Genomic DNA, 25,035 nt, shown 5'->3' on the forward strand with positions numbered 1-25,035 from the left:
GATAGATCTATAAAGTCTCTCAAAAGCAGAGGTGGAGGAATTTGCCTCATGATCTTCTTGGTGCACAAATGTATCAGTGCTGTCCCAATTCTGCTCACGAGACCTGGAATATCTAGCAGTTAAGTACCGTCCTTTTACCTTCCATGGGAGTTTTCCAGGGTCATTTTGGTAGCAGTTTACATTCCACCTCAGGCCAGTGTCAATCAGGCTTTAGATGATCTGAGCAATGGGATCAACATGCATGGAACAGTGCACCCTAATGCCTTTACCATCATTTTGGGAGATTTTAACCAGGCCAGTCTGAAAAAAATCACTAAGCAATTAACTTCAACAGATCACTTGCAATACTAGAGGAACCAACACACTGGACCATTGCTACACCACCATCAAGTATGCCTACCGTGCTATTCCACACCCTCACTTCGGGAAGTCTGATCACCTGGCTGTACTTCTATTCCCTGAGCATAGGCAGAGACTGAAGACAGCAGCACCAGCAGTGAGGACCAAGTAGGTATGGACAAGGGAAGCACAGGAGTGCCTACAAGACTGCTTTGAATCGGTGGACTGGACTATATTCAGGGATACATCTTCAAACCTGGATGAGTATGCTGCAGTTGTTACCGACTTCATTAAAACTGTATGGATGAGTGTGTGCCCACAAAGACTTATTGTACATTCCCAAACCAAAAGCCATGGATGAACCAGGAGGTGTATCATCTGCTGAAGGCTAGATCTTTGGCATTCTAGTCTGGCGACCCAAGCCTGTACCAGAAAACCAGGTATGATTTGTGGAGGGTTATTTCAAGGGCGAAGAGACAATTTCAATTGAGGTTGGAGGCGACATCGAATGTACGACAACTCTGTCAGGGTTTGAAAGACATTACTTCCTACAAAGCGAAACCCAATAGCATGAACGGAGGTGATGCTTCACTACCAGATGAACCGTACCATAAAAGTGTCCTTCTATGCCCACTTTGAAAGGGAGAACACAACTACAGCTATGAAGATCCCTGCTGCACCCGGTGACCCTGTGATCTCTGTCTGAAAAGTTGATGTTAGGCTGTCTTTAAAGGGAATGAACCCTCACAAGGTGGAAGGTCCTGATAGAGTACCTGGCAAGACTCTGAAAACCTGTGCCAATAACTGGCGGGAGTATTCAAGGACATTTTCAACCTCTCCCTGCTACAGGCAGAAGCTCCCATGCTTCAAAAAGGCAACAATTATACCAGTGCCTAAGAAGAATAATGTGATCTGCCTTAATGACTATTTTCCGGTAGCACTCACATCTACAGTGATGAAATGCTTTAAGAGGTTAGTCATGACTAGACTGAACTTCTGCCTCAGCAAGGACCTGGACCCATTGCAATTTGCCTGTCGCCACAATAGGTCAACGGCAGACACAATCTCAATGGCTCTTCTCACAGCTTTAGACCACCAAGACAAAACAAGCACCCACATCAGGATGTTGTTCATCGACTATAGCTCAGCATTTAATACCATCATTCCCACAATCCTGATTGAGAAGTTACAGGACCTGGGCCTCTGTACCCCCCTCTGCAATTGGATCTTCGACTTCCTAACTGAAAGACCATAATCTGTGCGGATTGCTGATAATATCTCCTCCTCACTGACAATCAACACTGGTGCGCCTCAGGGGTGTGTGCTTAACCCACTGCTCTGTTTTCTCTATACCCATGACAGTGTGGCAAGGCATAACTCAAATACCAGCTATAAATTTGCTGATGATATTATTGGTGGAGATGAGAGGGCGTATAGGAGCGAGATATTCCAACTGGTGTCACAGCAACAACCTAACAGTCAACGTCAGTAAGATGAAAGAGCTGATTGTGAATTTCAGGAAGGGTAAGACGAACGAACATATACCAATCCTCATAGAGGGATCAGAATTGGAGAGAATGAGCAGCTTCAAATTCCTCAGTGACAGGATCTCTGAGGATCTAACCTGGTCCCAACATATCGATGCAGTTATAAAGAAGGCAAGACAGCGGCTATACTTTATAAGGAGTTTGAAGAAATTTGGCATGTTAACAAATACACTCAAAAACTTCTATAGTTGTACTGTGACGGCAACGACTCAAACCAGTGGCCCATCTAAGTTAACGACTCGAGCCAGCGGCCCATCTGACGACAGTGACTCGAACCAGCAGCCCCTCCGAGAGCAGCGACTCGAACCAGTGGCCTTTCCGACGGCAACGACTCGAACCAATGGCCCATCTGAAGGCAGCAACGTGAAGCAGCAGCTTCTCTGCAGAAAGCGACATGAACCACTCCGAGAATTCCTCGCTCTCCTCCGCATTTGCCTCAATGTTTCAATCTACCTCGATGTTTTAATCCCCAAGAAATGCTGATCATGGCCCCTTATCTCATTGCTGAGCTTCTTCTCATGGTAGCTCATGCTCACATTTCTCTCCTGGAGTTTTCTCAGGGACAGCACAGTGCTAGCTCTTTTGATTGAACTACAGACTGTAAGCACAGGCTTTAATAGTTTCAAAAACAAAATTAAGATGAAAAGAATAAATAGAAATTGTAGAAAGGCAGAAATGATTGATGTAGCCCGAGGAATCGTTCCCTGCCACCATCTCAGAATCAGAATCAGGTTTCATATCACCTGCTTCCGTCGTAAAATTTGTTGACTTTGCAGCAGCTGTACAATACAATACATAAAAATAGAAAAAAAACTGAATTAGAATAGGTATATATATAATTATAATCGTCGTGGCTATCCCTTGAGGTCGAGGATGATGGTCTTCGTTCTGAAGAAGTGCTCCACAGAGCGAAGATGCCTGTGTGTATATTTGTTTAACGTGTACTTGATGTTGCACTCCAAGAAGCACACGATACTTCACAAATCAACCAACTGATTCCAATGGCATGGAAACCACGATGCTGAATTAAATAAGTAAAAATAAAAATGAGAAAGTTGTGAGGTAGTGTACATGGGTTCAATGTCCATTCAGAAACCGGATGGCATAGGGGAAGAAACTGTTTCTGAATCATTGAGTGTGTACCTTCATGCTTTGCACCTCCTTCCTAATGGTAGCAGTGACAATGAGGCATGACCTGGGTGATGGGGGTCCTTAATCATGGACACTGCCTTTTTGAGGCATCACTCCTTGAAGATGTCCTGGATACTATGGAGACTGGAGCCCATGATGGAGCTGACTGAGTTAACAACTCTCTGCAGCTCTGCTCCTCCTCACCAGATGGCCATACTGCCAGTCAAAATGTTGTTCATGGTACATCTGTAGAAATTTGCAAGTGTCTCAGGTGACATATCAAATCTCCTCAGTCTCCGAATGACATATAGCTGCTGTCATTGCCTTCTTTATATCTGCATCAATATGTTAGTTCCAGATTAGATTCTTCGAGATATTGAGACAAAGGAACTTGAAATTGCTCATACTTTCCACTTCTGATCTCTCTATAGTTTTTTGCAGCAATACATAGAGCTACCAACTACAGAAGGGGCAGTGTTGGATCTCCTGTTAGGGAATGAGATAGGGCAGGTGACGGAGGTATGTGTTGGCGAGCACTTCGGGTCCAGTGATCACAATACCATTAGTTTCAATATAATTATGGAGAAGGACAGGACTGGACCTAAGGTTGGGGTTTTTGATTGGAGAAAGGCTAACTTTGAGGAGATGCAAAAGGATTTAGAGGGAGTGGGACAATTTGTTTTAAGGGAAGGATGCGATGCAGGTGGATGCTTCCCTGGTGTCATGTATTCTTGATTACCTGACTGGCAGACCACAGTACATGTGCTTGCAACACTGTGTCCAGCAAAGTGGTCAGCAGCATTGGGGCTCCACAGGGGACTGTCTTGTCTCCCTTTCTCTTCACCATTTACACCTCGGATTTCAACTACTGCACAGAGTCTTGTCATCTTTAGAAGTTTTCGGATGACTCTGCCATAGTTGGATGCATCAGCAAGGGAGATGAGGCTGAGTACAGGGCTATGGTAGGAAACTTTGTCACATGGTATGAGCAGAATTATCTGCAGCTTAATGTGAAAAAGACTAAGGAGCTGATGGTGGACCTGAGGAGGGCTAAGGCACCGGTGACCCCTGTTTCTATCCAGGGGGTCAGTGTGGACATGGTGGAGGATTACAAATACCTGAGGATACAAATTAACAATAAACTGGACTAGTCAAAGAACACTGAGGCTGTCTCCAAGAAGGGTCAGAGCCGTCTCTATTTCCTGAGGAGACTGAGGTCCTTTAACATCTGCCGGACGATGCTGAGGATGTTCTACGAGTCTGTGGTGGCCAGTGCTATCATGTTTGCTGTTGTGTGCTGGGGCAGCAGGCTGAGGGTAGCAGACACCAACAGAATCAACAAACTCATTCGTAAGGTCAGTGATTTTGTGGGGATGGAACTGGACTCTCTGACAGTGGTGTCTGAAAAGAGGATGCTGTCCAAGTTGCATGCCATCTTGGACAATGTCTCCCATCCACTACATAATGTACTGGTTGGGCACAGGAGTACATTCAGCCAGAGACTCATCCCACCGAGATGCAACACTGAGCGTCATAGGAAGTCATTCCTGCCTGTGGCCATCAAACTTTACAACTCCTCCCTTGGAGGGTCAGACACCCTGAGCCAATAGGCTGGTCCTGGACTTATTTCCATCTGGCATAATTTACATATTATTATTTATTTATTTATGGTTTTATATCGCTATATTTATACTCTATTCTTGGTTGGTGCAACTGTAACGAAACCCAGTTTCCCTCGGGATCAATAAAGTATGTCTAATAGAGATATAGAGATCATTTAAAGGTGAAATTTTGAGGGTACAGGATTTTTATGTTCCTGTTAGGTTGAAAGGAAAGGTTATAAGTTTGAGAGAGCCATGGTTTTCAAGGGATATTGGAAACTTGGTTCGGAAAAAGAGAGGGATCTTCAATAAATATAGGCAGCTGGGAGTTAATGAGGTGCTCGAGGAATATAAAGAATGTAAAAAGAATCTTAAGAAAGAAATTAGAAAAGCTTAAAGAAGATTTGAGGCTGCTTTGGCAAGTAAGGTGAAAATAAATGTAAAGGGTTTCTACAGTTAAATTAATCGCAAAAGTATAGTGAGATGGGGAGATTTTGAACAATTTCTTTTCTTCGGTTTTCACTAAGGAGAAGGATATTGAATTGTGTAAAATAAAGGAAACAAGAAGGGTAATTATGGAAAGTATGCTGATTAAAGAAGAGGAAGTACTGGCGCTCTTAAGGAATATAAATGTGGATAAGTCTCCGGGTCCGGACAAGATATTCCCTAGAACCTTGAGGGAAGTTAGTGTGGAAATAGCAGGGGGTTTGACAGAAATATTTCAAATGTCATTAGAAACGGGAATGGTGCCGGAGGATTGGCGTATTGCTCATGTGGTTCCATTCTTTAAAAAGGGTTCAAAGAGTAAACCTAGCAATTATCGGCCTGTGAGTTTGAGGTCAGTGGTGGGTAAATTGATGGAAAGTATTCTTGGAGAAGGTATATATAATTATCTGGATAGGCAGGCTCTGTTTAGGAACAGTCAACATGGATTTGTGCATGGAAGGTCATGTTGGACAAATCTTATTAAATTTTTTGATGAGGTTACTATGAAAGTTGATGAGCGTAAAGCGGTGGATGTTGTCTATATGGACTTCAGTAAGGCCTTTGACAAGAAGGTTATTTAGGAAGGTTCAATCATTGGGCATTAATATCGAAGCAGTAAAATGGATTCAGCAGTGGCTGGATGGGAGACGCCAGAGAGTAGTGGTGGATAACTGTGTCAGATTGGAGGACGGTGTGTAGCGGTGTGCCTCAGGGATCTGTACTGGGTCCAGTGTTGTTTGTCATATATATTAATGATCTGGATGATGGGGTGGTAAATTGGATTAGCAAGTATGCCGATGATACTAAGATAGGTGGCGTTGTGGATAATGAAGTAGGTGTTCAAAGCTTGCAGAGAGATTTAGGTCAGTTAGAAGAGTGGGCTGAAAGATGGCAGATGGAGTTTAATTCTGAAAAAGGTGCTACATTTTGGTAGGACGAATCAAAATAGGACACACATGGTAAATGGTAGGGCATTGAAGAATGCTGTAGAACAGAGGGATCTAGGAATAATGGTGCATAGTTCCCTGAAGGTGGAATCTCATGTGGATAGGGTGGTAAAAAAAGCCTTTGGTGTGCTGGCCTTTATTAACCAGAGCATTGAGTATAGGAGTTGGGATGTAATGTTGAAATTGTATAAGGCATTGGTAAGGCCAAATTTGGAGTATTGTGTACAGTTCTGGTCACCGAATTATAGGAAAGATGTCAATAAAATTGAGAGAGTACAGAAGAGGTTTACTAAAATGTTGCCTGGGTTTCATCTGCTAAGTTACAGAGAAAGGTTGAACAAATTAGGTCTTCATTCTATGGAGCATAGAAGGTTGAGAGGGGACTTGATAGAGGTGTTTAAAATTATGAGGGGAATTGATAGGGTTGACGTGGATAGGCTTTTTCCATTGAGAATGAAGGAGATTCAAAGAAGAGGACATGAGTTGAGAGTTAACGGGCGAAAGTTTAGGGGTAACATGAGGGGGAACTTGTTTACTCAGAGAGTGGCAGTTGTGTGGAACAAGCTTCTAGCAGAAGTGGTTGAGGCTGGTTCGATGTTGTTACTTATAGTTAAATTGGATAGATATATGGACAGGAAAGGAACGGAGGGTTATGGGCTGAGTGCAGGTCGGTGGGACTAGGTGAGAATAAGAGTTCGGCATCGACTAGAAAGGTCGAGATGGCCTGTTTCCGTGTTGTAATTGTTATATGGTTAATTGTCATATGGTTATAAGGACTGAGGCATGTTCCCTCATCTTACCCTTTCTGAAGTCCACAATCAGCTCTTTAGTCTTACCAACCTTAAGTGAAAGTTTGTTGCTGACACCACTCAACTAGCTAATATATCTCACTCCTGTGTGCCCTCTTGTCACCATCTGAAATTGGGCCAATAATGGTTGTATCATCAGGAAATGTATAGCTGTAGTCAATAACAGTATCCTGACATAATCAAGAGAAAATCTACAGATATTGAAAATCCAAACAACACACAGAAAATGCTGGAGGAACTCAGCAGGCCAGGTAGCATCTATGGAAAAAAGTACAGTCAACATTTTGGGCCAAAACCCTTCGACAGGACTGGGAGCAGCAGGGATCACAGAGGGGGAACAGTGACAGAGAGTTTCACTGAAATCCCATCGATTTAAACTTCTTCAGGGTAAGCATCCCTGGAAGAGACTTCACAGAGTGGTAATCAGATCACAAAGAAGAGAAAATCTGCAGATTTTAGCCTCATCATGGCAGTAGAGGAGGCCATGTATGGACATATCTGAATGGGAATGTGAAGGCATGATGAGGCTAAACTCAGATTGGAGGAGCAACACCTCATATACCATCTAGGTAGTCTCCAGCCCCTTGGTATGAACATAGAATTCTCTAACTTCTGGTAATTCCCTCCCCCTCCCTTCCCCTATCCCAGTTTCACTCTGCCCCCTCCCCCAGCTGCCTATCACCTCCCTCATGGTTCCGCCTCCTTCTACTACCCATTGTGTTTTCCCCTATTCCTTCTTCACCTTTCCTGCCTATCACCTCCCTGCTTCCCCTCCCCCACCCCTTTATCTTTCCCCTTACTGGTTTTTTACCTGGAACCTACCGGCCTTCTCCTTCCCACCCTCCCCCCACCTTCTTTATAGATAGATAGATAGATAGATATACTTTATTGATCCCAAGGGAAATTGGGTTTTGTTACAGCCGCACCAACCAAGAATAGAGCATAAATATAGAAATACAAAAACCACAAACAATCAAACAACAAAATGCAAACTATGCCAGATGGAAATTAAGTCCAGGACCAGCCTATTGGCTCAGGGTGTCTGACCCTCCACGGGAGGAGCTGCAAGTTCGATGGTCACGGGCAGGAACAACTTCCCATGACGTCCAGTGTTGTATCTCGGTGGAATGTGGCTGAAGTCCAACAGCAAAAAGTTCAATATCTGGTCTACAAACAAGCTCCTCGATTGTAGTATGACCCGGATTGCACCATCTGTTGTTAACCAGAACAGTAAGCACCCAACTCCTTCACACTTACCGCTCCCAGTGCACTTCCGGTCAGCCGGAACGGGCTGGAAGCCGTCCATGGAGAAGTTTTGATCGGGTATGTCCTCGTGCAGCCCCGTTCCAGTGAAACACATAATACTGCACTCCCAAAATGTTCTCCGATGCCTGGCTAGCGCCGTGAACTCGTCCATTTTATTACCCACTGAACTCCTCTTCTCCATAAGTCTCTGTTGTCTTGACCCGGTCCTCTTTCCTCGACTCTGTGATCCCCCTCTGCATCCTCTGTGTGTTTTCCTCCAGATTTCAGCAGGGGTGTCCGCTGCTCTGCTCGCTAAACCGGCTCGCTATAGGGCCTCTGCCCCTTCCCTCTTTAGTCCTGATGAAGGGTTCCAACCCGAAACGTAGACTGATCATTTCCATGGATGCTGCCCGACCTGCTGAGGTCCTCCAGTGTGTTGTGAGTGTTGCTTTGACTCCAGCATCTGCAGATTATTTTGTGTTTATGAAAATCTGCAGATGCTGGAAATCTGAGCAACACACAGAAAATGCTGGAGGAGCTCAGCATCGATAGAAGAAAGTCCAATCAAAGAAACCCTTCGCCAGATGCCGTATAGACGTATTATGGTGACAGGCAAATTGCAATGGGTCCAGGTCCTTGCCGGGACAGGAGTTAATTCTAGCCATAACCAACCCCTCAAAGCACTTCATCACCGTAGATGTGAGCACTACTGAACAATAGTCATTGAGGCAGCTCACCCTGGTCTTCTTGAGCACTGTATAATTGTGCCCTTTTGAAGCAATTGGAATTTCTGACTTTAGCAATGAGTGATTCAAAATGTCTTTGAACACCCCTGCCAGGTTCTCAGAGCTCTACCACGTACTCCATCAGGGCCTGTTGCCTTGCAAGGGTTCACGCTCTTGAAAGACAGCCTCACAGCCCAACCAAATGCTATAGTGATCCTCATAGCTGTAGTTTTATTGTCCCTTTCAAAGCGAGCATAAAAGGCATTGAGCTCATCTTGGAATGAAGCATCACTGCCATTTGTGATGTTGGGTTTCACTCTGTAGGATGTAAATCCCTACAAACTCTGCCAAAGTTGACGTGCATCTGATTCTGTCTCTACCCTCAATCAGAACTGTTTTTTGGCTCTTGAGATAGCCTTCTTGTATGGTCTTGGATCACTAGACTTGAATGCCACTGATCTAGCTCTCAGCAGACTTCGAATCTTCTGGCTCATCCTTGGCTTTTGATTTGGGTATGTACAGTATATTTTTGTAGATACATACTCATCCACATAGGTTTTAATGAAGTCACTAACGACTGTGGCGTATTCATTCAGACTTGAAGATGAATCCCTGAATAATGTCCAGTCCACTGACTCAACGCAGCCCTGTAATTGCACCTCCTTCTCCCTTGTTCATACTTTCTCCCTCGCTCCTATGCTTCCCTTGTCCATACCTTCTTGGTCCTCACTACTGGTGCAGAAGTCTTGAGTCTCTGCCTATAGTCATGGAGTAGAAGAACAACAAGGTGATCAGTCTTTCCAAGTGTGGGCAAGGGATAGCAAGGTTTCCCTTGATGGTGGTGGTACAGTGGTCCAGTGTGTTGGTCCCTCTGGAACTGGGGTGTATGGGGTGTCAGGGAGGGGTAGCACCTCTGGTGGGGGAACATGTCGCGTCCTTTTCAAGGCAGTTAGTCCACCTTTTGTCCCCACTTGGCACTCAGCTCTCACCTGTCGCTCCTCGTAGCTGTTTGCATGCAACAGTGGCCACACCCCGGGCAACGGCTTTGATAAGCCGGCTAAACCAGGTGAGGGTAGCCGACGGGTCTCAAACCCTCGGTGAGATAGGGAGTTGTCTATCCCAGCATGTGAAGACAGACTCCGGCGGATTGAGCGGACGAGACCAATGGAAGGTCCAACGGTCAAGAAGGCGGTCTCTGCAAGCGTCGTGGAACGTGTAGAGCAGGACTAGACACAGACGACATCCTGGTCATCCACTGCGCCTAGTCCCATCTCCAGCCGCCTCGACTCTGTCTTGCCACTGGATCCAGATGGGAATTGGGAAGAGAGAGTGAGGCTGACGCTGCGCAACTCTCCCTCACTTAAATCCAAATCACGCGCTAGTCTCGACACCATCAATTGGTGTCAAGGTCATCATTGACAACGATGGACAAACACTTCCTCTGGAACTACAAGTGATTTGCTGGTAATAGTTATTTAGAGACTTTCAAGCTAGCATGGTTAAAAATCCCCCAACATGATGGGGAGGGCATCAGGATGTGCTGTTCCATGCGTCTTGATTACTTCCGCTCAGTTCGTCTAGAACCTGTTTTACACTGGCCTTAGGTGGGATGTACACCACTACCAAATGATGGCTGAAATCTCTTGCAGCAGTTAAAATGGACCACACTTGATCGTGAGGTGTGCCAGGTCTGGTGAACAGGACTGGGACTGAACCACCACGAGGAGTTGATCATGCAGCACAGTCCACCCCTTCTGCTTGTGAAAGACTCAGCAATCCTATCGTAGCAGTGTACTATGAACCCTACAAGCTGTATTGATGCGTCTGGAATGGAGGGATTCTGTGATACAAAAAAGCAGCAGTTTTTAATGTCCCTTTGGTACTGGGCTCTAGCTCTGATATCTTTGATTTTATTCACTGTACACTTGCCAGCAAGATGGTTGGTACTAGGAGTTAAAAGCCAGACTTCCTTAGACAAATTTTTAAGACAGCACAGTATCCTCTCTTTCAATGTCTTAAAGGGGAACCGTGCCAACAACCACTGTTCGAGTTCCATCAATTTTAAATAGCAATAAATTTTTAATTGGATTAAAACGATGTTACTAACTGTACAGATCGTCATCCCTGACAGTGTCCCTTTCCAATCAATTTTGGCCAGCTCCCCTTTCATGCCTCTGTAATTCCCTTTACTCCACTCTAATACTGATATATCTGATTTCATCTTCTCGCTCTCAATCTGCAGGGTGAATTCTGTCGTATTATGATCACTGCCTCCTACAGGCCCTTTTACCTTAAATTGCCTAATCAAATCTGTTTTTTTACACAACACCCAATCCGGAATTGCCTTTCCCTTAGTGGGCTCAGCCATAAGCTGTACTAAAAAGTCATCTTGTACACATCCTGTAAATTCCCTCCCTTGGGATCCAGAACTACACTGCTTTTCCCAATTTTCCTGTATATTGAAATTCTTCACGACTATTGTAACATCACCCTAACATGACTTTTCTATCTCCCATTGTAATTCATATCCCTCATTTTGGCTACTGTTCAGTAACTCATATCAGGGTCTTTTTACTGTTGCAGTTTCTTAACTCTACCCACAATGTTCTATAGTTTTCAATCTTATGTTACTTCTTTCTAAGGATTGATTTTATTTTTACCAACAGAGTCACCACACTTCCTCTGCCTTCCTGCCTGTCCTTTTGATACAATATATATCCTTCCTAACTATGATCTTTTTTCAATTACAACACAGTGACACCCACAATGTCATACCTGACAATCTCTTGTGCTGCAAGAACATCTACTTTACTCTGTATACTGTGTGCATTCAAATATAACACCTTCATCACCCTTTTTGACTTTGCCCCGCTTTAATTCATCCCAATTTTGCCCTATCATCTGTCTGGCCTTCCTCACAGTCTCAGTTCACAAAGCATAAACTTGTATACCAACTGCCCCATGCTCAGCCCTATCACTCCAGTTCCCACCCCACAGGCAAAGTAGTTTAAATCCTTCTCAGCAGCTCTAGCAAACCTGCCCGCAAAGATATAGTTCCCCTCTGGTTCAGACGTAACCCGTCCTTTTTTATACAGGTGCACCATCTCCAGAAGAGATCCCAATGATCTGGAAATCTGAAACTTTGCTCTCTGCACCACTTCCTCAGCTGATCATTCATCTGTACGATTGCTGCCCTGACTGCCACTGGCAGTAATCCAGAGATTTACACCTCGGAGGTCCTGCTCTTCAGCTTCTTCCCTAACTCCCTATACTCACAGTGCAGGACCTCTTCCCTATTTCTACCTACAGTATCTTCTTTCTTTTCTCAATCTTTTTATTCATTTTTTTAAAAGAGTGTGTACACAAACAAGAGGAGAATATCTCTGGTATATATGTCAGTAACAGTACATACAGAAGGTAAAAAACAATATCAGAATCACACATAGTGTTGATCTACAAAGTATGAATTTGATATAGAATGTATAATGCAGGAAAAAAAGAATGTAATTCATTCTCCTGTTATCAATTTATGAAGAATTATACATAAAAAAAGAAAAAAAAAACACTATTCTAAACAGAAAAAAAAAGGACAAGGCAGTCCATCCTGAGAGAAAAACCAAGAGAAGAGAGACTCTCTGATCAAATCCAAGGTTCTGGAAAAATAGCTGGAACAGAATCAGCACAAAAATCAGATCATATGAAAATATTGAATAAAAGGTCGCCAGATTTCCTCATATTTAAAGGATGTATCCAATGTCCGACTTCTTATTTTCTCGAGACTTAAGCAGGACATGATAGAGGAAAGCCAATAAAAGGCGGTAGGAGGGTTAGGGTCCATCCACTCAAGTAAAATGGCTTCCCTGGTCGATAGAGTTGAAAAGGCTATCATCCGCTGAGCGGAAGCAGGAGTATATCCTGCAGAAAAGGAAAACAGATTATTATCTGAATGGTGGCCGATTAGGAAAAGGGGAGTTGCAACGAGACCTGGGTGTCATGGTACACCAGTCATTGAAAGTGTGCATGCAGGTACAGCAGGCGGTGAAAAAGGCGAATGATATGCTGGCATTCATAGCAAGAGGATTCGAGTACAGGAGCAGGGAGGTACTACTGCAGTTTTATAAGGCCTTGGTGAGACCACACCTAGAGTATTGTGTGCAGTTTTGGTCCCCTAATCTGAGGAAAGACATTCTTGCCATAGATGGGGTACAAAGAAGGTTCACCAGATTGATTCCTGGGATGGCAGGACTTTCATATGATGAAAGACTGGATCGACTACGCTTACACTCTCTGGAATTAAGAAGATTGAGGGGGGATCTTATTGAAACGTATAAAATTCTAAAGGGATTGGACAGGCTAGATGCAGGAAGATTGTTCCCGATGTTGGGGAAGTCCAGAACGAGGGGTCACAGTTTGAGGATAAAGGGGGAGCCTTTTAGGACCGAGATTAGGAAAAATTACTTCACACAGAGAGTGGTGAATCTGTGGAATTCTCTGCCACAGGAAACAGTTGAGGCCAGTTCATTGGCTATATTTAAGAGGAGTTAGATATGGCCCTTATGGCTAAAGGGATCAGGGGGTATGGAGGGAAGACAGGTATAGGGTTCTGAGTTGGATGATCAGTCATGATCGTACTGAATGGCGGTGCAGGCTCGAAGGGCTGAATGGCCTACTCTTTCACCTATTTTCTATGTTTCTATGTTTCCGATGGAATAATCCCAAAAATAGCTGTAAATAAGTTTGGTTGTAAATCCAGATCCAGCACTTTTGGTAAGGTTTTAAAAACATCTTTCCAAAAATTCTCCAACTTCATGCAAGACCAAAACATGTGAGTTAAAGTGGCACAGTATGTTATTGCCGCCAGTGTGCACCACGACCTCTAGCTGCTCGCCATTCCTCTTGAAAATCTTTTGCAGCATCTCTGAGACATCCTGAACTCCAGCAATTCCCCATCCTGGTGTCTCTTTCGTAGCCACATTATCTCCTGCCTGTACCCCTAACTATTGAATCTCCTATCACTATCTCTCCACCTGACTTTACCCTTCTCTGGTAAGCCTCAGTGCTGGCCACAGTCCCACTGGCCTGGTTGTTGCTACTGTGCCCTGATAGGTTATCCCTGACCCACCCAGCAATATCCAAAGGGGTATCCTTGTTGCTGAAGAGAATGGCTACAGGGGAACTGTACTGACTGCTTTCTCCTCTTACTCCTCCTACTGGTCACCCATTTACTATCTGAAGCCTGCGTTCTGGGTGTGACCACTTCAGTAAATGTCTCATCAATGACGTTTTAAGCCTTCTGGATGGTCCTAACCACATCCGGATCCAACTCCAGTTCCTGATTGAGGTGTATAAGATGATGTGAGGCATTGATCATGTGGATAGTCAGAGGCCTTTTCCCAGGGCTGAAATGGCTGCCGCAAGAGGGTACAGGTTTAAGGTGTTTCAGAGTAGGTACAGAGGAGATGTCAGGTGCAAGTTTTTTATGCTGAGTGGTGAGTGCGTGGAATGGGCTGCTGGCAGCAGTGGTGGTGGCTGATACAATAGGGTCTTTTAAGAGACTTTTGGATAGGTACATGGAGCTTAGAAAAATAGAGGGCGATAGATGACCTGGGTAATTTCTAAGGTAGGGACATGTTTGGCCCAACCTTGTGGACCGAAGAGCCTGTATTGTGCTGTAGGTTTTCTATGTTTCTATGTTTCTAATCTCATCTAGTACTTCTCACATTCCCATCAACTTTCCAGATTCTCCCAGTCACCAACAAATTAGGGACAATTTATAGTGCCAATCAAACTGCCTTTGGCTATCTGAGTAATTTAGATTAGATTAGATTATGAGGACACGTAGTCCTCTTTTATTGTCATTTAGTAACGCATGCATTAAGAAATGATACATTATTCCTCTGGTGTGATATCACAAAACACAGGATAGACTAAGACTGAAAAAACTAACAAAACCATATAATTATAACATATAGTTACAACAGTGCAACAATACCATAACTTGATGAAGAACAGACCATGGCACAGTAAAATGTTCAAAGTCTCTCGAATATCCCACATCTCATGCAGACGGGAGAAGGAAGAAAACGCTCTATGCCATGCTCGACCACAGTCCGACTCTGAGTCGTCCAAAAACTTCGAGCCTCCGATCAGCCCTCCAACACTGAGAACCGAGCACCATCTCTATCCGAATGATTTGACCTCAATCTCGGCCGCCAAAAGCAGGCAAAGCCGGGTATTTTGGGACCTACCCTCCAGAGGTTCTCGATCGCACAGTAACAACAGCAGCAAACCTGCTTTTCAGAAATTTCTCCAGATGTTCTTTTGTGCTTTCACGTCTGTCTCCATCAAATCAGAATTGTCCACGGCCCCTATTTAAAAGAGGCGATATCATTTTCACCGGAGACCTGCGCGCGCACGCTGCGCTGCTATCTTCTCCTCCCACCAAAGATTTGGAGCATTGAGTGGAAACCATCGGTTAACAGACAGGACACACAAGCTCCATATGGACATCAGAGATGAGTGGCTGTCAGGCAGCAGTTTTCTTGCTGCGTTAAAATGTCTGGACTCTTCACCAAGGACACAACCTTCTGGCATCAACCCAGTCAGGTCCCTTCAGAATCTGTTTCCAGCACCTTGATCCCCCAAATCAGAACATTACACATGTTACAAGTCATTTCCTACACTGTTCAATTAAAACTCTGCTTTTCTTTTCTTTCTACAAAAGCAGAAAGTCTCTCATTACTCATCACTATGCCCTATCAACTATATTTTTGGCCACATATGTAACCTGTCGTTATTCCTTTTCTGGTACATCTTCAGAGCATAGAACATAGAATAGTACAGCACAGTACAGGCCCTTCGGCCCACAATGTTGTGCCGACCCTCAAACCCTGCCTCCCATATTAGCCCCCACCTTAGATTCCTCCATATACCTGTCTAGTAGTCTCTTAAACTTCACTAGTGTATCTGCCTCCACCACTGACTCAGGCAGTGCATTCCACGCACCAACCACTCTCTGAGTAAAAAACCTTCCTCTGATATCCCCCTTGAACTTCCCACCCCTTACCTTAAAGCCATGTCCTCTTGTATGGAGCAGTGGTGCCCTGGGGAAGAGGCGCTGGCTGTCCACTCTATCTATTCCTCTTATTTTCTTGTCCACCTCTATCATGTCTCCTCTCATCCTCCTTCTCTCCAAAGAGTAAAGCCCCAGCTCCCTTAATCTCTGATCATAATGCATACTTTCTAAACCAGGCAGCAGCCTGGTAAATCTCCTCTGTACCCTTTCCAATGCTTCCACATCCTTCCTATAGTGAGGTGACCAGAACTGGACACAGTACTCCAAGTGTGGCCTAACCAGAGTTTTATAGAGCTGCATCATTACATCGCGACTCTTAAACTCTATCCCTCAACTTATGAAAGCTAACACCCCATAGGCTTTCTTAACTACCCTATCCACCTGTGAGGCAACTTTCAGGGATCTGTGGACATGTACCCCCAGATCCCTCTGCTCCTCCACACTACCAAGTATCCTGCCATTTACTTTGTACTCTGCCTTGGAGTTTGTCCTTCCAAAATGTACCACCTCACACTTCTCCGGGTTGAACTCCATCTGCCACTTCTCAGCCCACTTCTGCATCCTATCAATGTCTCTCTGCAATCTTCGACAATCCTCTACACTATCTACAACACCACCAAACTTCGTGTCATCTGCAAACTTGCCAACCGACCCTTCCACCCCCACATCCAGGTCATTAATAAAAATCATGAAAAGAAGAGGTCCCAGAACAGATCCTTGTGGGACACCACTAGTCACAATCCTCCAATCTGAATGTACTCCCTCCACCACCATCCTCTGCCTTCTGTAGGCAAGCCAATTCTGAATCCACCTGGTCAAACTTCCCTGGATCCCATGCCTTCTAACTTTCTGAATAAGCCTACTGTGTGGAACCTTGTCAAATGCCTTACTAAAATCCATATAGATCACATCCACTGCACTACCCTCATCTATATGCTTGGTCACCTCCTCAAAGAACTCTATCAGGCTTGTTAGACACGATCTGCCCTTCACAAATCCATGCTGACTGTCCCGGATCAGACCATGATTCTCTAAATGCCTATAGATCCTATCTCTAAGAATCTTTTCCAACAGCTTTCCCACCACAGACGTAAGGCTCACTGGTCTATAATTACCCGGACTATTCCTACTACCTTTTTTGAACAAGGGAACAACATTCACCTCCCTCCAATCCTCTGGTACCATTCCCGTGGACAACGAGGACATAAAGATCCTAGCCAGAGGCTCAGCAATCTCTTCTCTCGCCTCGTGGAGCAGCCTGGGGAATATTCCGTCAGGCCCCGGGGACTTATCTGTCCTAATGTATTTTAACAACTCCAACACCTCCTCTCCCTTAATATCAGCATGCTCCAGAACATCAACCTCACTCATATTGTCCTCACCATCATCAAGTTCCCTCTCATTGGTGAATACTGAAGAGAAGTATTCATTGAGGACCTCACTCACTTCCACAGCCTCCAGGCACATCTTCCCACCTTTATCTCTAATCGGTCCTACCTTCACTCCTGTCATCCTTTTTTTCTTCACATAATTGAAGAATGCCTTGTGGTTTTCCTTTACCCTACTGGCCAAGGCCTTCTCATGCCCCCTTCTCATGCCCCCTATTTGCTCTTCTCAGCCCCTTCTTAAGCTCCTTTCTTGCTTCCCTATATTCCTCATAGACCCATCTGATCCTTGCTTCCTAAACCTCATGTATGCTGCCTTCTTCCTCCTGACTAGATTTTCCACCTCACTTGTCACCCGTGATTCCTTCATCCTACCATTCTTTATCTTCCTCACTGGGACAAATTTATCCCTTACCAAATTTAAACCTACCTACAAGAGATCTCTAAACATCGACCACATGTCCATAGTACATTTCCCTGCAAAAACATTATCCCAATTCACACCCGCAAGTTCTAGCCTTATAGCCTCATAATTTGCCTTTCCCCAATTAAAAATTTTCCTGTTCTCTCTGATTCTATCCTTTTCCATGATAATTATAAAGGCCAGGGAGCGGTGGTCACTGTCCCCCAGATGCTCACCCACTGAGAGATCTGTGACCTGACCCGGTTCATTACCTAGTACTACATCTAGTATGGCATTCCCCCTGGTCGGCCTGTCCACATACTGTGATAGGAATCCATCCTGGACACACTTAACAAGTTCTGCCCCATCTAAACCCTTCGATCAGGTGCCAATCAATATTAGGGAAGTTAAAGTCACCCATGATAACAACCCAGTTATTTTTGCACCTTTCCAAAATCTGCCTCCCAATCTGCTCCTCTGTATCTCTGCTGCTACCAGGGGGCGTATAGAATACCCCCAATAAAGTAACTGCTCCCTTCCTGTTCCTGACTTCCACCCATATTGACTCAAAAGAGGATCCTGCTACATTACCCTCCCTTTCTGTAGCTGTAATAGTATCCCTAACCAGTAATGCCACCCCTCCTCCCCTTTTTCCACCCTCTCTTTCACTTTTAAAGCACTGAAATCTAGGAATATTGAGAATCCATTCCTGCCCTGGTGCCAGCCAAGTCTCTGTAATGGCCACTACATCATAATTCAATGTATGTATCCAAGCTCTCAGTTCATCACCTTTGTTCTTGATGCTTCTTGCTTTGAGGTACACACATTTCAGCCTTTCTACCTGACTGTCTTTACACTGTTTATTCTGCTTCTCTTTCCTCAAAGCCTGTCTATATGTTAGATCTGGCTTTACTCCATGCACTTCTTTCACTGCTCTATCGCTCTGGGTCCCATCCCCATCGCAAATTAGTTTAAACCCTCCCGAACCATGCTAGCAAACCTACCTGCAAGGATATTGCTCCCCCTCGAGTTCAGGTGCAACCCATCCAGTCTGTACAGGTCCCACCTTCCCCAGAAGAGATCCCAATGATCTAAAAATCTAAAACCCTGCTCCCTGCACCAACTCCTCAGCCACGCATTTAACTGCCATCTCCTCCAATTCTTACCATCACTGTCACGTAGCACTGGCAGCAATCCTGAGAACACCACCCTTGAGCTCCTGTTCTTCAGCCTTCTGCCTAGTTCCCGAAACTCACACTTCAGGACCTCATCCCTCTTCCTGCCTATGTCATTGGTCCCAACATGTATCACGACTTCTGGTTGCTTGTATTACTTTCTATTATCAGCAAACTTTGTTGCATTAGAATCAGTATGAACATCTAAGACATTAATAGATTTTAAAAACTTAAGGCCACTAATCCTTGAGGCACTTGACCTGAAATTCATCTGTTCATTCCTATCCTTTCATTTCTGTCTATTAATCAATCTGCTGTCCAAACTGATATTATGGGTGGCCTCATCTGCCTTTATCTCATTTACTAATGATGATCTGCTTTCATCTGGAGGCCTATCAATACCTTTTGCAAATTGTAATTCAGTCCAGGCACTGCGAACCCTTTATCTACCCTGTCAGTGATATCCTTACAAAACACACAATAACATAAAAAGCAGCAACAGTCAGCTATCTGACCCCTGAAGCTTGTCCTACAATTCAATATGATGATGACTTATCTGTCATAGAACCATAGAACCATAGAAACTACAGCACAGAAACAGGCCCTTTGGCCCTTCTTGGCTGCGCCGAACCATTTTCTTCCTAGTCCCACTGACCTGCACACGGACCATATCCCTCCATACACCTCCCATCCATGTATCTGTCCAATTTATTCTTAAATGTTAAAAAAGAACCCACATTTACCACCTCGTCTGGCAGCTCATTCCATACTCCCACCACTCTCTGTGTGAAGAAGCCCCCGCTAATGTTCCCTTTAAACTTTTCCCCCCTCACCCTTAACCCATGTCCTCTGGTTTTTTTCTCCCCTTGCCTCAGTGGAAAAAGCCTGCTTGCATTCACTCTATCTATACCCATCATAATTTTATATACCTCTATCAAATCTCCCCTCATTCTTCTACGCTCCAGGGAATAAAGTCCTAACCTATTCAACCTTTCTCTGTAACTGAGTTTCTCAAGTCCTAGCAACATCCTTGTAAACCTTTTCTGCACTCTTTCAACCTTATTTATATCCTTCCTGTAATTTGGTGACCAAAACTGAACACAATACTCCAGATTCGGCCTCACCAATGCCTTATACAACCTCATCATAACATTCCAGCTCTTATACTCAATATTTCGATTAATAAAGGCCAATGTACCAAAAGCTCTCTTTATGACCCTATCTACCTGTGACGACACTTTTAGGGAAATTTGTATCTGTATTCCCAGATCCCTCTGTTCCACTGCACTCCTCAGTGCCTTACCATTAACCCTGTATGTTCTACCTTGGTTTGTCCTTCCAACGTGCAATACCTCACACTTGTCAGTATTAAACTCCATCTGCCATTTTTCAGCCCATTTTTCCAGCTGGTCCAAGTCCCTCTGCAGGCTCTGAAAACCTTCCTCACTGTCTACTACACTTCCAATCTTTGTATCATCAGCAAACTTGCTGATCCAATTTACCACATTATCATCCAGATCATTGATATAGATGACAAATAACAATGGACCCAGCACTGATCCCTGTGGCACACCACTAGTCACAGGCCTCCACTCAGAGAAGCAATTCTCTACCACCACTCTCTGGCTTCTTCCATCGAGCCAATGTCTAATCCAATTTACCACCTCTCCATGTATACCTAACGACTGAATTTTCCTAACTAACCTCCCATGCGGGACCTTGTCAAAGGCCTTACTGAAGTCCATGTAGACAATATCCACTGCCTTCCCTTCATCCACTTTCCTGGTAACCTCCTCGAAAAACTCCAACAGATTGGTCAAACATGACCTACCACGCACAAAGCCATGTTGACTCTCCCTAATAAGTCCCTGTCTATCCAAATGCTTGTAGATTCTGTCTCTTAGTACTCCCTCCAATAACTTACCTACTACTGATGTTAAACTCACCGGCCTATAATTTCCCGGATTACTTTTCGATCCTTTTTTTAAACAACGGAACAACATGAGCCACTCTCCAATCCTCCGGCACTTCACCCGTAGACAGCGACATTTTAAATATTTCTGCCAGGGCCCCCGCAATTTCAACACTAGTCTCCTTCAAGGTCCGAGGGAACACTCTGTCAGGTCCCGGGGATTTATCCACTTTAATTTTCCTCAAGACAGCAAGCACCTCCTCCTTTTCAATCTGTACAGTTTCCATGGTCTCACTACTTGATTCCCTCAATTCCATAGATTTAATGCCAGCTTCCTTAGTAAATACAGACGCAAAAAACCTATTGAAGATCTCCCCCATTTCCTTTGGTTCCGCACAAAGCCGACCACTCTGATCTTCAAGAAGACCAATTTTATCCCTTACAATCCTTTTGCTCTTAATATACTTGTAAAAGCTCTTTGGATTATCCTTCACTTTGACTGCCAAGGCAACCTCATGTCTTCTTTTTGCCCTCCTGATTTCTTTCTTAAGTATTTTCTTGCACTTCTTATACTCCTCAAGCACCTGATTTACCCCCTGTTTCCTATACATTTCATACAACTCCCTCTTCTTCTTTATCAGAGTTGCAATATCCCTTGAGAACCAAGGTTCCTTATTCCTATTCAATTTGCCTTTAATCCTGACAGGAACATACAAACTCTGCACTCTCAAAATTTCCCCTTTGAAGGCTTCCCACCTACCAATCACATCTTTGCCAGAGAACAATCTGTCCCAATCCATGCTTTTTAGATCCTTTCTCATTTCTTCAAATTTGGCCTTCTTCCAGTTCAGAACCTCAACCCTAGGACCAGATCTATCCTTGTCCATGATCAAATTGAAACTAATGGTGTTATGATCACTGGAACCAAAGTGCTCCCCTACACAGACTTCCGTCACTTGCCCTAATTCGTTTCCTAACAGGAGATCCAATATTGCATCCCCTCGAGTTGGTCCCTCTATATACTGATTTAGAAAACTTTCCTGAACACATTTTACAAACTCTAAACCATCTAGACCCCTAACAGTATGGGAGTCCCAATCAATGTATGGAAAATTAAAATCCCCTACCACCACAACTTTATGTTTCCTGCAGTTGCCTGTTATCTCTCTGCAGATCTGCTCTTCCAAGTCTCATTGACTATTGGATGGTCTGTAATACAATCCCACTAATGTGGCCATACCTTTCCTGTTTCTCAGCTCCACCCATAAGGACTCAGTAGACAAGCCCTCTAATCAGTCCTGCCTGAGCACTGCTGTAATATTTTCCCTAACAAGCAATGCTACTCCCCCACCTTTCATTCCTCTGCCTCGATCACATCTGAAACATCGGAACCCTGGAATATTAAGCTGCCAGTCCTGCCCCTCCTGTAGCCGAGTTTCACTAATTGCTACAACATCATAATTCCACGTGTCAATCCACGCCCTCAACTCATCCGCCTTCCCCGCAATACTCCTAGCATTGAAATATATACACCTCAGAAGATTTTTACCACCACTCACAACCTTTCTATCAGCGGATTTGCTTAAAGTTTCAATATCATTTATTTTCACCCCAGCCACACTGTCAGCTCTGGCACTCTGGTTCCCATCCCCCTGCAAATCTAGTTTAAAGCCTCCCCAATAGCACTAACAAACCTCCCTGAAAGGATATTGGTGCCCCTGTGGTTCAAGTGTAACCCGTCTCTCTTGTACAGGTCCCACCTGCCCCAGAAGAGGTCCCAATGATCCTGAAATCTGAAACCCTGCCCCCTACACCAGTTCCTCAGCCACTTGTTCCTCCTCCAGAGCATCCTCTTCCTACCCTCACTGGCACCTAGCACAGGTAGCAATCCTGAGATTACCACCCTTGAGGTCCTGCTTTTCAACTTCCTACCAAGCTCTGTATACTCACTGTCCAGGACCTCTTCACTCTTCCTTGCCATGTCATTGGTACCGATCTGTTCCAGGGCTCAAACCTTCCTCATTCCCACTTTTCCATGGTCTTCAAAAATGTATGTATCTCCTTTTTAAATACCTCCATCAAACTAGTCTCCATAGTCCTCCAAGGCAGATAATTCCAGAGATTCACCACCTCCTACAAGAAGAAATTCCACCTCAGTTCTTACATCATTACCACTGGGAGAAGAGCAATGCCAAAAGAGCAATGTTACAATCATCATGGGGACATCAATATGCAGGGAGATTTGGAAAATCAGGTTGGTGCTGGATTCTGGGAGGCGGGGTGGAAACCAAAGAGAGGGTATATGTTAGAAAAAAGTTAATGGTTAGTTAGCAGATTGAGAAGCTTTTAAAAACCAACAGAAGACAACTACAAAGTCAAAAAGAAGATAAAAATGGAATACAAAAGTAAGTTAGCCACCAATATTAAAGAAGACACTATAAGTTTCTTCAGATACATCAAATATAAAAGAAAGGTGGGAGTGAATATCAGCTGGCTGGAAAATGATGCTGGAGAAGTAGTACATAATGGGGGAACAACAAAATGCTGGATGGACTGAATAAGTATTTTGCATTAGTCTTCACTGTGGAAGACACTAGCAGTATGGTGAAAGTTTCAGGTGTCAGGGGGCATGAATTGTGTGAAGTTAACATAACTAGAGAGATGATTCTTGGGAAACTGAGATCTGAAGGTAGAACCTGATTGTGTAAACCCCAGAGTTCTGAACGAGGTGGATGAAGAGACTGTGGAGCATTAGTAATGATCTTTCAAGAATCGCTAAATTCTGGAATGGTTCCAGAATACTGAAAAATTGCAAATGTTACTCCATTCTTCAAGAAGGGAGAGAGGCAGAAGAAAGGAAATTGAAGGCCAGTTAGTCTGATCTCAGTGGTTGGGAAGATGTTGGAGTCGATTATTAAGGATGTGGTCTCAGGGTACTTGGAGGCAAGTGATAAAATAGGGCAAAGTCAGCATAGTTTTCTCAAAGGAAAACCTTCCCAGACAAATCTGTTGGAATTCTTCAAAGAAATAACCAACAGAATAGGTGAAGGAGAATTGGTTGATGTGTTCTTAGATTTTCAGAAGGCCTTTGACAAGGTGCTACACATGAGACTGCTTAACAAGTTACAAGTCCATGATAACGCAGGAGAAATTCTATCATGGATAAAGCAGTGGCTGTTTGGCAGGAGGTAAAGAGTGGGAATAAAGGAAGCCTTTTCTGACTGGCCGCTGGTGACCCATCACAGGGGCCTGTGTTGGGACCGATTAATTTTACATAATATGTCAATTATTTGGATGACAGAATTAATGGCGTTGTTACGAAGTTTTCAGACGATATGAAGATAGGTGGAGGGACAGGTAGTTTTGTGGAAGTAGAGGAGCTACAGAAGGACAGAGATTAAGAGAATGGGTAAGTAAATAGCAGATGGAATATAATGTCAGGAAGTGTATGGTCATGAACTTTGGTAGAAGAAATGAAAGGGTTGATTATTTTCTAAATGGAGAGAAAATACAAAACACTGAGGTGCAAAAGGACTTGAGAGTTCTTGTTCAGGATTCCCTGAAGGTTAATTTGCAGGTTGAGTCTGTGGTGAGGAAGGCAAAAGCAATGTTAGATTTCAAGAGGACTAGATTATAAAACCAATGACGTAATATTGAGTAATCCCTCACTCGGAATATTGTGAACAGTTTTGGGCCTCTTATCTTCGAAAGGATGTGTTGATACTGGAGAGGGTTCAAAGTAGCTTCACAAAAATGATTCTAGAATTGAATGACTTGTCATAAAAAGAGTGTTTGATGGCTCTGGGCCTGTGTTTACTCGAATTCAGAAGAAGGAATGGTGACCTCATTGAAACCTATCAAATGGTGAAGGGCATTAATAGAGTGGATGTGGAGAGGAAGTTTCCTAAGATGGGAGAGTCTTAGACCAGAGGACACAGCCTCAGAATAGAGGGGTGTCCTTTTAGAATGAAGATGATGAGGAATTTCTTTAGCCAGGGAATGGTGAATCTGTGGAATTCTTTGCCACAGGCTGTTGTGGAAGACAAGAATTTATGTATACTTAAGGCAGAGTTTGACAGATTCTTGATTGGTCAGGGCATGAGCGCATACAAGAAGATAGTAGGAGATTGGGTTGAGAGGAAAATTGAATCAGCCATGATGAAATGGTGGAGCAGACTATCCCACTACTGGAAACTTCTATACCATCATGATCCTTAAAATCTTACAGTATATGTTTCAATAAGATCACCCATTC

The sequence above is a fragment of the Mobula hypostoma genome, chromosome 26, assembly GCF_963921235.1.
Source record: "Mobula hypostoma chromosome 26, sMobHyp1.1, whole genome shotgun sequence".
Classification (NCBI taxonomy): domain Eukaryota; kingdom Metazoa; phylum Chordata; class Chondrichthyes; order Myliobatiformes; family Myliobatidae; genus Mobula; species Mobula hypostoma.